Raw genomic sequence first — 15,329 nt, 5'->3', positions numbered from 1 at the left:
CTGTGATTGGCCCTGTTTGTACCATGTAATCAATCACAGTAGTACACAATGAATAGCTTAGAATGAAAGCCATTCATCGAGTACAACTGATATGTGATGGCTGTAATTGTGTGAACACCTGATGTCATACATCCCAGGAGTCCTCAGGAGGGGAGGAGGGGTTTTCTCAGCCAAAAACACCCTGCTGCCTGCCCTGCATGCCTGAGCTAAGGGCAGATGGATGCCAGGAAGTAAATGCTACATGAATAATCTTAGTTACATAGTTAGTCTGGTTGAAAAGAAGACACAAGTACATCCAGTTCAACCACTAGAAGGAGGAAAAAAAAATGATTTTCCCTTACTCAAGATGGCTGCAGCTATAATTGATGAGGGGGGGGGGAAGGGGGGTGTTTTTCAAAGTTTTTTTTTACAGCAAAATAAAGCATGGAGACACACATGCATTAAAATAATAATGCAATGATGTTAATGAATGCAGATTTTTATCTCAGCCCGGAGTTTAGAATGAAATCTTATGTAACATTTCGGTGATTGGTCGCACGCTGCGATGATTTACGCATTATATATCTATGCAAATAAAATCCTCCGAGATTCCACGTCGAGTCATTGGATTCCGTACATTGTTTCTGCTTCACAGTGCTAATGGAAACAATGTTTCAGTTATCGTCTTCAGTCAATCAGACCTTCGCATTTAAAATTTCCCTCATTATTAAATGGCTTCAAAAAAAAAATTTAAAAAAAAAGTCATATATATTTTTTTTTTAATCTTTTTATTAAATTTCATTATTTGCATACAAAAAACAAAAAGACACAACAAAAACATCAGACACATTAAACCAAAAATATAAGTATACAATTTCCAAAATCCAATATATGAATTATTAATCCCACAAAAAAAAAAAAAAAAAAAAAAAGGAAATAAGAAAAAAGAAAGAGGAATTAAAAAACTAAAAACAAAAAAAAAATTCTAATATTTAAGAAAAAAAAATAAAAAATCACAATCGCGATTATTAATTAAATGTGGAACATTGCATGACACGCCGCTTGTTATGTAGAGCATGTGGTGTATGTGTGTTATGTGTTGTCCTCTGCACACGTGGTCCCTGCAGGTCCCCCTCCCCTGCAGGTGACGTCCGCCCCCCACCCTCCAATCAGGGCTCACTATGCAGATGAGTAGGCGTGCCCCACTCCCAGTCTGGCTCTGCTGCTGCTGCTGCAGCTGATCATTGTTCATCCAGCATCTCAGCGACTGCAGGTCAGTGATGGGAGGGAGTGGGGCTCATCCTGTCTACGCTTGTCTGTGTGAGCGACTGTCCTGCGATTGCATGCCTGGGGGGGGGGGGGCAGTTGGGTTGACACCGGTTAGATTCACAATAGTCACCTCTACGCTGGACCTCCCAGCACCCCAATATTGGGGCGGTGAAGGGTTAATATTCAGCTTGCGGAAGCAATAAAACTCCATTCCATCGACCTGAGATTTGTCGCCATGGTGGAAAACCAATGTTACAGATTTTCAAGGTTGTCGCTTCAACCTAAACTCCTAATTCTGCCTGGTTGCTGGAAAGTTGTGTCACAGGCAAGAGGATGAGATACACCACGCTTCTCAACCTGTGACACCTTCATGGTGGCTGTATGGGAGGGGCAGAGACACAAACTACCAGGGGGGGTGGATGTAGATAGGAAGAGATTCAGGCGATCATATACAGAGGACAGAGAAAATAAAATATCATTCAGTTAGGGTTTACATTTATTTTATCTATCATTATTATCCTATTTTATTTTTATTGTGTTATTATTATTTATTACTTTATTATTATTTATTCATATATTTTTATTTAAATTATTTTTATTTTATAATTAATAATGTTTATTATTTTATTTAAATTGTATTATTATCATTATGATATGTAGTTATTTATTTATTATTTTAAATTAAATGTTATTATTATTATTAAATAATAATAATAATAATAATAATAATAATAATACAAAAAAATAATTAATCTAGTTATTTATTAATTTATTATTTTATTTATATAGATTTTTAATTTAAATTGTATTATTATCATTATGATATGTAGTTATTCATTTATTATTTTAATTTAAATTCTATTATTATTATTATTAAATAATAATACAAAAAAATGAATCTAGTTATTTTTTCATTTATTATTTTATTTATATTTTTTTTACTTTAAATTGTATTATTGTTATTATTCTATTTATTAAATTATTATTTTATTTATATTTTTTATTTATTTAAATTGTACTCCTCTTCTTCTGCTTATAATAATAATAATAATAATAATAGGGTTGTTACTGATTAAAATTTTTCGTGTTCGATTAATCGATTTTTTTTTTTTTTAAATCAATTAATCGACTCATTTCAATTAATTATAACGCACATACAGATCCAACTACTTTTAGCTGATCTCCTTGCATTGCAACTCTGCATTAGTTAATGGTAAATGTGGTATACACTATATCCAATCACCCGACACTAGTTATGCTATTAATGTATTCATTTATTAATGTATTAATTTATTATTTATATATATATATATATATATATATATATATATATATATATATATTAAATTGTATTATTATTTTTTATTTATTATTTATTAATTTATTAATGTATTATTTATTATTTATTAATTTATTAATTTATTATTATGCTTTATTATTATGCTATTTATGTATTAATTTAGGTATTCATTTATTATTTTATCTGTTTTAGTTAAATTGCATTATTATTGTATTTATTCATTTATTATTTCATTTATGTATTTTACTTTCAATTGTATCATTATAAGTAAGCTCTAAGGAACAGGGCCCACTGATTCCTCCTGTATTGAATTCTGTTGTACCTATCTGCCCTCATGTTGTAAAGCGCTGTGCACACTGTTGGTGTGATATAAATCCTGTATTATAATAATAATTATTAAATTGCCAGACCTATCGGGCAATCATGTAAGAAAGCAGAAAACGGCAAATGGTTCACAAACTTTATTATTAGTAGTAATATTGATTTATAATTGTATTTATATATTTTTATTTAAATCAACAAACAAATAGAGGAGTAGTAGTAGTAGTAGTAGTAGTAGTAATACAATTTAAATAAACATATATAAATATAATTATAAATCAATAAACAAACAGATCAGTATTGCTACTACTAAGTATTATTATTATTAATATTTATAAATCAATAAACAAATAGATCAGTATTAATACTAAGTATTATTATTATTATTATTATTATTATTATTATTATTAATAATACAATTGCAATAAACATATATAAATATAAATCAATAAAAAATAGATCAGTATTACTACTACTAAGTTTTATTATTATTACTAATAATAATAATAATAATAATAATAATAATAATATTAAACATATATAAATACAATTATAAATCAATAAACAAATAGATCAGTATTACTACTACCAAGTTTTATTATTATTATTATTACTACTACTAATAATAATAATAATATTAAACATATATAAATACAATTATAAATCAATAAACAAATAGATCAGTATTACTACTACTAAGTATTATTATTATTATTATTATTATTATTAATAATAAAACAATTTAATATATATATAATTATAAATCAATAAACAATCAGATCAGTATTACTACTAAGTATTATTATTATTATTAATAATAATAATAATACAATTTAAATAAACATATATAAATACAATTATAAATCAATAAACAAATAGATCAGTATTACTACTACTAAGCATTATTATTATTATTATTAATAATATTAATAATAATAAAATTTAAATAAACATATATATATATATATATATATATATATATATATATATATATATATATATATATATACACACACATATATACACAATTATACATATAAATACAATTAGAAATCAACAAAAAATAGATCAGTACTACTACTAAGTAATAATAATAATTTATTATTTTATATTTATATTATAAATCTATAAATGGATTATTTTATATATATATATATATATATATATATATTAAATTTTTTTGTTATATATCTATTTATTTGTGTCTGTAATTATATGTTTACATAAGTATTATTATTATTATGATTATTGTTGCTATTATTATTATTTAGTATTTTTATTGTATTTGATCTATCTTTTTTATTTAAGGACTTACCTATATTTTGTCTAGGATGTCTGGGTTTTGCATCTTAATGGGTTCTTTGCAGTTGTAAAATTGTTGCCCAGAGTGACCAATCAGAACTCATGTAGTTCTGCTCATTCTCTCATTTGAATAAATCCTTCCAGTGTGTGGAGCCAGCTGACATTCAGACAAGAACACTTACCTACCGGTAGAACGCTCTTTGCATATATCGATTGGTATCCTGCCTCTTGTTATTGGTGCTCGCAGATATTGATCGCAGATATTGATTACTTTGTGCAGCCTTGTACTCTCTCCAGGTGATAATCAATACTGTGATTTTTTTTCCTCCCCTTCAATTTCCACCTCCTCCCTTGAAATGATTCAATAATAATTTGAGCGGAGCCGCTTTCCCTAAAACAGAAGAAGGAAAAACAGAGGACATAATACATAACTGTAGCGGTACCCATGTGGGGGCTGCTGACAGGGGCGGATCCGGAGTCCAGTCTCGGGAGGGGCACTGCTATAAAATATGTTTTTTTTGGGGGCAATTTATATGGGAAATGGCTGGTATTGGCGCTTCAATCATTACGGCACCATGGTTGTTATGGTGTCAGGATGAAGCGCATTATTTCTATTATTACATTGTAATATAAAATTAAATGGTTCAACTCACCATAATGCAAAATCAGTGGGAGCCCTGAGGGTGTCATTTGCCATGTCGCCTGCCACCAAACGCGGATTGTCACTTGCCACGTCACTTGTCACCAAATGCGGATTGTTACTTGCCACGTCACCTGCCACACATTGCGGATTGCCACTTCACCTGCCACACATTGCGGATTGTCACTTGCCATGTTGCCTGCCACACATTACGGATTGCCACTTCACCTGCCACACATTGCGGATTGTCACTTGCCATGTTGCCTGCCACACATTGCGGATTGCCACGTCACCTGCCACACATTGCGGATTGTCACTTGCCACGTCACCTGCCACACATTGCGGATTGTCACTTGCCACGTCGCCTGCCACACATTGCGGACTGTCACTTGCCACGTCGCCTGCCACACATTGCGGGTTGTCACTTGCCACGTCACCTGCCACCAGATGCGGATTGCCACGTAGCCTGCCACACATTGCGGATTGTCACTTGCCACGTCACCTGCCACACATTGCTGATTGTCACTTGCCACGTAGTCTGCCACACATTGCGGATTGCCACTTGCCACGTCACCTGCCACACATTGCTGATTGTCACTTGCCACGTAGTCTGCCACACATTGCGGATTGCCACTTGCCACGTAGTCTGCCACACATTGCGGATTGCCACTTGCCATGTAGTCTGCCACACATTGCGGATTGCCACGTAGCCTGCCACACATTGCGGATTGTCACCTACTGTGTCACTTTTCTGCTAAGGTGTTCTTTTGTTGAGTCCAGAGTGAAGATAGGCAGCAGAGAGATGATGTAATCTCTCTGCTGCACACAGCCTCCTGCACAGTGAGGGCGGAACTGGAGGGATGCAGGGCAGTGAGAGATGATGTCATCTCCCTGCTCCCCTGCCCGCTGGCTTCCTGATTGGCCAGCAGCCCTCTTAAGCCGCCCAGCTGCCCCCTCCCCTCACCCGTCCACTCACCGGAACCGGCCGCGCTGGCACCCGCGGAACCGGCCGCGCTGGCACCCGCGGAACCGGCCGCGCTGGCACCCGCGGAACCGGCGGCGCTGGTACCCGCGGAACCGGCCGCGGGTGTCATCAGCTGGCGGTATTCTCGGAGGGGGCAATTGACCCGTTGCCCCCCCTGGATCCGCCCCTGGCTGCTGATTGGCTCTATACCCCGCCGGCCACCCCGAATCTGCAGATCCTCCATTCTGCAATGTGGCGTTAGCAATAAGAAACTCACACAATATCACTGAACCACTCAGAAGGGTTTACTGAGATAAGTAATGGAGCACAATGAAAAGCATGAATGAACACAAGTTATGATTGACAACAGATATCACTTAATACACATATACAGAACATATAACCTTAGAATCACCTTATATATGTGAACAGCTGCACAGAAGGATAGGTACTCAATATCTTCAAGACATATTAAATACCTTCCCACTGAGGCCTCAACACAAAGACCAAAATGCAGTATATAATCTTTACATTCTTTATAGTAAACATATACACAAATGGCTCCCCCTAGGCTATAACTCAGAGATCGACTTGTGAGTAGGGTGGCAGTGCTTAGTAATAGAAGAAGAATCATCATTTTTTTGCTAGAAAATTACATAGAACCCCCAAACATTATATATATGGGTTTTTTCTTTTTTGTTTTTTTTCTTAACAAAGACCCTAGAGAATACAATGGTGGTCGTTGCAACTTTTAATCTCGCACGGTATTTGCGCAGCGTTTTTTTGGGGGGGAGAAAAAAAACAGTTTTTCATGCTTTAAAAAACAAAACAAAAAAACACTAAAGTTAGCCCAATTTTTATGCATAATGTAAAAGATTAAGTTACGCCGAGTAAATAGATACCTAACATGTCACGCTTCAAAATTGCACACGCTCATGGAATGGCGTTAAACTTCGGTACTTGAAAATCCCCATAGGTGAGGCTTTAAATTTTTTTTTTTTTTTTTTACTGGTTACATGGTTTTGAGTGACAGAGGAGGTCTAGGGCTGGAATTATTTCTCTCGCTCTAACATGTGCAGCCATACCTCACACGTGTGGCTTGAATACTGTTTTTATATGTGGGTGGGGCTTACGGATGTGTTCGCTTCTGCGTGTGAGCACATGGGGACAGGGGCGCTTTACTTTTTTTCTTTTTTTTTTTCTTTATTGTTAATTTTACTTTTCTTTTTTTAGTTTGAGACAAAAAAATTAAAGTTTTGATCACTTTTATTCCTATTACAAGGGAATGTAAACATCCCTTGTAATAGGAATAGGGCATGACAGGTCCTCTTTACAGTGAGATCCGGGGTCAATAAGACCTCACACCTCACCTCTAGGCTGGGAAGCCTGAAATCAAATAAAAAAAAAAAACAATCTAGGCTTCCCAGCCGAGGCGACGCCATTCGTTTGAATGCAGAGGCCGGGGGTGACGTCATAACACCGGGCCTCCGACCGATCATAGAGACTCCCGCAACCATTGGAGATGTGCGATCCATTTCGTATGAATCGAAAATTCGTACGAATTTCCCTAAATTCGTACATTCGGGAGGATCCGAAATACGAATTGCTATGCTTCCGAAATTTCATTACAATGGAAAACATGACTGGTGTTTTGTTGACCAATCAGAGGTTTTCTTCTGCTGCTGAGTGAGTGTTGGGAAAATTACCTTTTTTAACCCCTTCCCGCCGAGCGTACGCAGATGTGCGTACTCGGCTTCCGGGGGTTATACCGGGATGATGCCCGCACCTGCAGGCATCATCCCAGTACCGTTTTTTTCAGCAGGCGATTGGCTATCCAGGCATAACAACCGATGCGGCTAAAAGCCGCTCGGCTGTTATGCCGGAGGAGCGGGAGGGGACGTCCCCCCCCTCCCGCCGCCTCCCGCCGCTGTTACCAGTGCTCCCGCTCAATCAGGAGCACCGATTCAAATTCCGCTGCCTCCGGCTGCTGGGGAGGAACTGGAACAAAGCTGTAATCGGCTTCGTTCCAGTCTCCTCATCGTAAACACAGAAACGACGTCATGACGTCACTTCCCGTTTACTCGGCTGCCAATGGCGCCGGTTTTAAAAAAATATCCCGTATTCAGAATCGCCATTTTCAGCGATCTGAATACATTGAAGTGTAAAGGAGGGGTGGGGGGTCTTTTAGACCCCCGATCCCTCCATAAAGAGTACCTGTCACCACCTATTACTGTCACAAGGGATGTTTACATTCCTTGTGACAGCAATAAAAGTGATCAATTTTTTTTTTTTTAAACAATTTAGTCATTTTAAAATAAATAAAAAAATTAAAAATTTTTTTTTTACAGCGCCCGCCGTCCCCGCGAGCTCGCGAAGCAAAGAAAACGCATACGGAAGTCGCGCCCGCGTATGTAAACGGTGTTCAAATCACACATGTGAGGTATCGCCGCGATCGTCAGAGCGAGAGCAATAATTCTAGCAGTAGACCTCCTCCGTAACGCTAACCTGGTAACCGTAAAAAAAATTTAAAGCGTCACCTATTGAGATTTTTAGGTACCGTACTTTGTCGTCAATCCACAAGTGCGCGCAATTATAAAGTGTGACATGTTTGGTATCTATTTACTCGGCGTAACATCATCTTTCACATTATGCAAAAAAATTGGGCTAATTTTACTGTTTATTTTTATTTTTTTATTCATGAATGTGTCCCTTTTCCCAAAAGTTGCGTTTAAAACACCGCTGTGCAAATACCGTGTGACATAAAATATTGCAACAATCGCCGTTTTATTCTCTAGAGTCTCTGCTAAAAATATATATATATATATATATATATATATATATATATATATATATATATATATATATATATATATATATATATATAATGTTGGGGGTTACAAGTAATTTTCTAGCAAAAAATATGGATTTTAACTTGTAAACACCAAATTCCAAAAATAGGCTTAGCCATGAAAGGGTTAATATGGGAGTGGGGGACTGGTACTGGTAGTCGATGGGAGATTCAGAATCGGACAAAATAAGAATGTTCATTAATTACAATTATTCCTTATGATGAAGTTAAAAACCCAGCAAGTCAGCACAGCACGAACATTCGTAATTGTTACGAAAAGTTAACGAACCTAACGAAAAATCGTATTTCATACAAATCCAAATTGAATTTCGGACACGAATTACGAAATACGAATGAATGGCTAATGTGAACGGAACGAATTTATTGATGGTGCACATGTCTAGCAACCATCTGGTTGGCCGGAACCTCTATGGTCACCATCCGGGGCCGGCGGATCCTGTCTCCGACTCAACGATGGAAGCGGTGAGTCGGTAGAAGCACATGCCCTCTCGCCGCCCGAAAGAACGAGCAAGCGGCAGAACAGTCGTTATGATCATTCTTATGGTGTAGGGAATCACCGGTTGAAAAAGCCGATATCTGAATGATGCCTGTAGCTGCACCCATCATTCAGATATAACCCCGGAAAAAAGTCAAGGATGTCCCTGGACGTACCTTGGGAGGGAAGTGGTTAAACTCCAGATGTCTTCAGCTAGCCTGATGGTTAAACTGCAGTATATTGTTGTAATTTGTAATCCACAAAGACAAAAGGAAAGAAATGACTGCAGAACAAAAGATATTGTCAGGTCACCTTGAGGCGAGGTGACAGATGCACACCGTAGGGATCAGGAGTGCACCGCAAAGGTTGTGGACCCTACGGCTGACTGCTGCAGATGGGAGACAGGTCCCACCGGGGTTAGAGCGTAAGATTCCCTGGGGTGCAGAGTCTAAGAGCCAGCAGGTATTCACCAGAGCCTCGAGTGGTGAGGATGGACTTGGCTGCAACTGGCTCCAGGTCACGACCCCCAGGGTCCCCCAGCTCACACCCACAGTAGGCAACAGGAGGATAGGGATGGTGAGGGACAAAGCCAAGGTCGGGCCACAAGCAGACAGGAATAGTCAGGGACACGCCAAAAGGTCAGGTTCACAGGCAAACAGGGATAGTCAAAGACACGCCAAAGTCGGTAACGAAACAACAGAAGAGCACACGGCAGGTAACAGGAAGCTAACACACAATGATTGATCAGCACTGTTGGCTTGCAGTGCACAGGTTAATATAAGGTTCCCTGATAGGGCCTGGGGCAGAGCCATGCTTAGAGGAGAGGTTATAAAAACCACCAGGTGAAAGTGGCTGGCCTCTTAGTCTGAACACATAAGGGGAGGTAAGCAAACAGGAAGATCACTGCATAACCATGACAGATATGCTGATGACGGCTTAACTGAAGGAACATCACCACTTGTAGATTCCTCCTTCAATACAGTACTGACTTTACAGCGCAGGGGAGAAAGACAATACCCCAAAGTCCAGCTGTAAGATGCCTGTGGAGAAGTAGATTCACCTCCGTGGAACTACAAGTCTCACCAGCATTCTGTAGAAAGAACTCACTCAACAATACTGTAATCTCTACTGGAATGGGCAGGTGCCCTCTCACCACAATAGACCTCAATGGCTGTGAGGCTCCATCCGGAATCCCCTCCTGGTGTCTCCATCTGGTGAAGATGGCACCGCCGCACCATGCTGCATCTCCCGATGGACTGAAGTGCAGGTGGCTTCCAGTTGCTCTGAAGTGCGGGCTGGTCTGCTTGATAGAATAGCAGGACTGTCCTCCAAGATCCCTCAGAGGCAGGCGAGCCGGCTCTCCGCTGTATAGGCCGCAGTCTCTCACTCCTGGTCACACACGGACCTCCTGCTGGCAGGTGTTGAATGGCATCCAGAGAGATTGAAAAACAGGCCGCACCTCTCCTTTTATCACTCCTCCCAGCAGGCAGTTCTGTGCGCTTTGCATTGTCTGTCCTGTAGTCCAGGGCTGATCCAGCTAACAGAGTCACTTCCTCCTCCAGACTACATCTCCCACAATGCTTTGCTCCATTATTCTCAGAGTAAAGAAAAAAACAGAGTCCAGCAGACACTAGGGGGAGCCAAACTCATTTGCAAACAACAACAAACCGTTCAACTATGACTATAGTAGCAAACCCCTGGCTACATGACAGCAGTGTATTATCTTCAATGGCGGCTAGGAATTCCCATCGTCTTGTAAGGAGATGGTGAAGGGAGGGTGACAACACTTTCTGCAGAAAGGCAAAAAAGTTGTCCACTGAATCCAGTCTCTGTGAGCTGATCACCTCTTGGCTGAAACTCGACATCCCTGGAGGTGATCAGGAACAGTGCTGGCTGCACTGGTCTGATCCCGAACTTTCTATAGATCCAAGAGACAGGAACTCCGGCCTGGGACCTCCTCTGCTGATGAATTTTACCAAAGCTTGAGCATTCTTCCCATAGACCACCAATGTAAGGAACATTCTTCCCATAGACCACCAATGTAAGGAACATTCTTCTTACTGATCCCCAATGTAAGGAACATTCTTCTCACTGATCACCAATGTAAGGAACATTCTTCTCACTGATCACCAATGTAAGGAACCTTCTTCTCACTGATCACCAATGTAAGGAACATTCTTCCCACTGATCACCAATGTAAAGAACATTCTTCCCACTGATCACCAATGTAAGGAACATTCTTCTCACTGATCACCAATGTAAGGGACATTCTTCTCACTGATCACCAATGTAAGGAGCATTCTTCTCACTGATCACCAATGTAAGGAACATTCTTCTCACTGATCACCAATGTAAGGAACATTCTTCTCACTGATCACCAATGTAAGGAACATTCTTCTCACTGATCACCAATGTAAGGAACATTCTTCTCACTGATCACCAATGTAAGGAACATTCTTCCCACTGATCACCAATGTAAGGAACATTCTTCTCACTGATCACCAATGTAAGGAACATTCTTCTCACTGATCACCAATGTAAGGAGCATTCTTCTCACTGATCACCAATGTAAGGAACATTCTTCCCACTGATCACCAATGTAAGGAACATTCTTCTCACTGATCACCAATGTAAGGAACATTCTTCTCACTGATCACCAATGTAAGGAACATTCTTCTCACTGATCACCAATGTAAGGAACATTCTTCCCACTGATCACCAATGTAAGGAACATTCTTCTCACTGATCACCAATGTAAGGGACATTCTTCTCACTGATCACCAATGTAAGGGACATTCTTCTCACTGATCACCAATGTAAGGGACATTCTTCTCACTGATCACCAATGTAAGGAACATTCTTCCCACTGATCACCAATGTAAGGGACATTCTTCTCACTGATCACCAATGTAAGGAACATTCTTCCCACTGATCACCAATGTAAGGAGCATTCTTCCCACTGATCACCAATGTAAGGGACATTCTTCTCACTGATCACCAATGTAAGGAACATTCTTCTCACTGATCACCAATGTAAGGAACATTCTTCCCACTGATCACCAATGTAAGGAACATTCTTCCCACTGATCACCAATGTAAGGAACATTCTTCCCACTGATCACCAATGTAAGGAACATTCTTCCCACCGATCACCAATGTAAGGAACATTCTTCCCACCGATCACCAATGTAAGGAACATTCTTCCCACTGATCACCAATGTAAGGGACTTTCTTTTGCCCCACAGTGTACAGAAGCTGTCAGCTCAGAATTCGGATTCCTTACATTTACACTATTACTGTACTATTGAATGACAAAAAGACTAAAAATATATAAAAATTATTCAGCGTTCCAATGCCTCCTACTCAAGTTTGCGAGTAATAAAAACCTGACAGAGGACGTAACCTTTTCCCACTCCATCCAAAGCTAAAAAAAAAACACAAAAAAAAGTTTGGCTTTAGAAACACTTTTTATAACCTATAAAATAATACAAACAGCACTGTATATTTTGGGCCCATAAACCCACAACAGTCCATCATTCCATGCCGATGGCTTCAAAATAATCCGGGGGGGAGGGGGGATGGGGGTGTGAAGACATCTGAAGCTGAGCGCCTCCAGGTTCAGCTAAAAATGTACATTTGATGTCTAAAAATAAAATACCCATTTTTCAGTCTGACAGATCGCAGCTGTGCGGAACGTACAGAATTTTATGGTGATTTGTATCCAACCGTCGGCAGAGAGTAATGTCCGGACTCCTGGGAAGATCTTCCATGGCCTCCGGTCTGAAACCAAATTTTACAACCACGCGGGTTCTGTGCATTAGTGCATCGCGACGCCATTCGTTTCTAAGGACAACGCAATAAAGCAAATCGGTTCCAAAGAGCACCACAACGCACAGTAATGCACCGCCATGTGTTGTGATGCCCTGCCAGAAATGGCGCATGACCATTTTATTTTGGTATATTGCATTTATTTTAAATATTGCATTTCTGCGACTAACATACTTTCGTCGACTATATTAACCACTTCAGCCCATAATAATATTATTATTATTATTATTATTTATTTATTTTATTTTTATGTTAAATTGTATTATTATTATTATTATTATTATTATTATTATATTTTTTATTTATTAATTTATTATTATTATCATTATTATATTATTTATGTAGAAACACTGGCTAGGCATACAGTTAACCCTTTGATCACCCCTGATGTTAACCCCTTCCCAGCCAGTGTCATTAGTACAGTGGCAGTGCATATTATTAGTATTAGTGTCATTGGTTCCCACAAAGTGTCAGTTAGGTGTCCGATTGTCTGCCACAATACCACAGTCCCACTGTAAGTTGGGAAACATCTCCATTACTAGTATAAAAAATAAATAAATAAAAATTCCAGTATGTATGTATGTATATGTATGTATATATATATATATATATATATATATATATATATATATATATATATATACTGTAGTTTGTAGACACTATAACTTTTTGCGTTAACCAATCATATGCCAAATATACCAAAAATATGTAGGCAGAATATATATTGACCTAAATGTATGAAAAATTATTTTGTTTTTTTACATTTTTTGTTTTTAGTGGATATATTTTATAGCAGACATTAAAAAATATTGTTTTGTATTTTTTGTTTTTTTTGTTTGCTTTTTTTTTCAAAATTGTCAGTATTTTTGTGCTTATAGTGCAACAATTAAAAACCCCAGTGGTGACCAAATACCACCAAAAGAAAGCTCTATTTGTGGGGGGAAAACTACATGCATTTTATTTGGTTACAGCGTTTCATGACAGTGCCGTTATTACCGTTATTATTAGCCTATAACACGCACATTCATTTTAAGAGGGAAGTTTCAGGGGAAAAAAACTAAAATTTTAAATAAGGAACTTTGAAGCAAAATAAGGGTCAGTGCCAATCTGCAGCCTCACCATTGCCATCAATGCAGCCTCACCATTGCCATCAATGCAGCAGCCTCACCATTGCCATCAATGCAGCGGCCTCACCATTGCCATTAATGCAGCAGCCTCACCATTGCCATTAATGCAGCCTCACCATTGCCATCAATGCAGCAGCCTCACCATTGCCATCAATGCAGCAGCCTCACCATTGCCATCAATGCAGCAGCCTCACCATTGCCATCAATGCAGCAGCCTCACCATTGCCATCAATGCAGCAGCCTCACCATTGCCATCAATGCAGCAGCCTCATCATTGCCTTCAATGCAGCAGCCTCACCATTGCCATCAGTACAGGCAGCCTCACCATTGCCATCAATGCAGCAGCCTCACCTTTTTCATCAATGCAGCAGCCTCACCATTGCCATCAATGCAGCAGCCTCACCATTGCCATCAATGCAGCAGCCTCACCATTGCCATCAATGCAGCAGCCTCACCATTGCCTTCAATGCAGCAGCCTCACCATTGCCATCAGTACAGGCAGCCTCACCATTGCCTTCAATGCAGCAGCCTCACCATTGCCATCAATGCAGCAGCCTCACCATTGCCATCAATGCAGCAGCCTCACCATTGCCATCAATGCAGCAGCCTCACCATTGTCATCAATGCAGCAGCCTCACCATTGTCATCAATGCAGCAGCCTCACCATTGTCATCAATGCAGCAGCCTCACCATTGCCTTCAATGCAGCAGCCTCACCATTGCCTTCAATGCAGCAGCCTCACCATTGCCATCAATGCAGCAGCCTTGCCTTTTTCATCAATGCAGCAGCCTCACCGTTGCCATCAATGCAGCAGCCTCACCATTGCCATCAATGCAGCAGCCTCACCATTGCCTTCAATGCAGCAGCCTCACCATTGCCTTCAATGCAGCAGCCTCACCATTGGCATCAGTACAGGCAGCCTCATCATTGCCATCAATGCAGCAGCCTCACCATTGCCATCAATGCAGCAGCCTCACCATTGCCATCAATGCAGCAGCCTCACCATTGCCTTCAATGCAGCAGCCTCACCATTGCCATCGGTACAGGCAGCCTCACCATTGCCATCGGTACAGGCAGCCTCACCATTGCCATCGGTACAGGCAGCCTCACCATTGCCATCAATGCAGCAGCCTCACCATTGCCTTCAATGCAGCAGCCTCACCATTGCCATCAGTACAGGCAGCCTCACCATTGCCATCAGTACAGGCAGCCTCACCATTGCCATCAATGCAGCAGCCTCGCCATTGCCTCAATG

General features: G+C 39.6%; 1 protein-coding gene across 1 annotated transcript in view; it reads left to right on the top strand.

Moving 5' to 3' along the window:
• The first annotated feature begins 1,182 nt into the window (after nucleotides 1-1,182).
• The window catches only part of DKK3 (dickkopf Wnt signaling pathway inhibitor 3), a 102,374-nt gene continuing 88,227 nt past the window's right edge, over nucleotides 1,183-15,329 (top strand). The window contains exon 1 of the mRNA XM_077453571.1: nucleotides 1,183-1,252. The gene's annotated coding sequence lies outside the window, so the exon portion shown is untranslated. The remainder of the gene's footprint in view (nucleotides 1,253-15,329) is intronic.

Source organism: Lithobates pipiens, unplaced genomic scaffold (genome assembly GCF_037356315.1).
Source record: "Lithobates pipiens isolate NorthernLeopardFrog02 unplaced genomic scaffold, aLitPip1_a1.2 Scaffold_24, whole genome shotgun sequence".
NCBI classification, from domain to species: domain Eukaryota; kingdom Metazoa; phylum Chordata; class Amphibia; order Anura; family Ranidae; genus Lithobates; species Lithobates pipiens.
Note: the sequence above shows the minus strand (reverse complement) of the source record. Positions and strands in the feature narration are given on the sequence as shown.